Here is a 1,638-nt window from a genome sequence, read left to right on the forward strand (position 1 = left end):
TTATCAAAGAAGAAAGAAATAGGTCATTAAAGCTGCAGAATATAGATTAAAAGAAATTTTCAGTGCTCTGCCTGTGCATATTACCAGGTGACCAAACGTAGGCGGGATAGTTTGGGAATGTTTTGTGGGAAAGTGATACTTAAGCTGAGACCTGAAGGGTGAGCGGTAAGGGCTCAATAACTGAGAATACCTCTTTGAAAACTAAACTACAGAACCAACTTTAAAGAGCAGATAAAAGGTCACAGGGGGATTTAGAGATTCAGCCAATTCAGTTATGGCAACTTCAACTTACATGAAGGACAATTAGTAAAAGAAATGGCATTTTATTTGATTCCCAACTTATCTAAAATCTCGCCTTTCGCCACTGCGGCTGCAGCTATGAGTACGCTCAGGCTTCAGAAGAGGCTTGCCTCCAGTGTCCTCCTCTGTGGCAAAAAGGTCTGGTTGGACCCCAATGAGACTAAGGAAATCACCAGTGCCAACTCCCGTCAGCAGATCCAGAAACTGATGGAAGATGGGCTCATCATCCGGAAGCCTGTGATGGTCCATTCCCAGGCTCGATGCTGGAAAAACACCTTGGCCCACAGGAAGGGCAGACATATGGACATAGGTAAGCAAAAGGGTACTGCCAACGCTCTAATGCCCTAGAAGGTAACCTGGATGAGGAGGATGAGAAGTCTGTGCTGGCTGCTCAGAAGATACCGTGACTCTAAGAAGATTGACCACCACAGGTATCACAGCCTATACCTGAAAGTGAAGGGTAACGTGTTCAAAAACAAGCGGATTCTCATGGAACATATCCACAAGCTGAAGGCAGACAAGGCTTGCGAGAAGCTTCTGGTGGACCAGGCTGAGGCCCGCAGGTCTAAGACCAAGGAAGCCCGCAAGCACCATGAAGACCGGCTCCAGGCCAAGAAGGAAGAAATCATCAAGACTCTGTCCAAAGAGGAAGAGACCAAGAAATAAAGTTTTCCCTCTCTTCTCTGTACATAGTGGCCTCGGCAATTAGATAGACCACTCATTCAATAAAAAACAAGCCTTTATCTGCCTTAAAAAAAAAAAAAAACTTCTCAAGAAGAACAAAAGACAAATGGTAGGAGACCCCATGGCTAACCTCACAGTCGGGCAGTTGGAACCAGGCTGGCCTGTGACGAAGATAACTAACCAGCTGATGGTGAAAAGATAGAACAGGTGATTCTTGGAGTCATCTGCTTTAAAACCAGTACTTTTCACAATTTCCTTTGCTTTAGTAGCATTATATTCATGCCAAAGTGTTTGTGAATATTACATGAATTAATCAACATAAAAGCTCTTTGAGAAATCAAGGTCTCCAGGGATAGAAGGTACTTTTACTTATCACCTTCCTTTGTGTGCTACAACAGAGGAGGCTTTCCTTTTACAGAGAATATTAAAGAACAATGATTAAGCATGTTCTTGGACACCATAAACGTATACAAATAAGTGCCTACTAAAATTGTATGAAGGCTCATAAAGGTGTAAATATGAGGAAGAAAAGGCATTTGCAGAATCTTTCCATATACCTGTGAGATGCCCATCAGCATTGGTGGCAATGCTGTTCTCTTGGTGCTTATCAAAAGTGCATGGGAGATTGAAGGGTGAGCTTATGGGCAGACACTA

The 1,638-nt window shown here is 43.2% G+C and overlaps 1 pseudogene; it reads left to right on the forward strand.

Annotated features, from left to right (window-relative positions):
- The first annotated feature begins 372 nt into the window (after positions 1 to 372).
- LOC133084834 (large ribosomal subunit protein eL19-like) lies at positions 373 to 966 on the forward strand (annotated as a pseudogene).
- Positions 967 to 1,638: the final 672 nt, after the last annotated feature.

This window comes from Eubalaena glacialis, chromosome 2 (genome assembly GCF_028564815.1).
Source record: "Eubalaena glacialis isolate mEubGla1 chromosome 2, mEubGla1.1.hap2.+ XY, whole genome shotgun sequence".
Taxonomy (NCBI): domain Eukaryota; kingdom Metazoa; phylum Chordata; class Mammalia; order Artiodactyla; family Balaenidae; genus Eubalaena; species Eubalaena glacialis.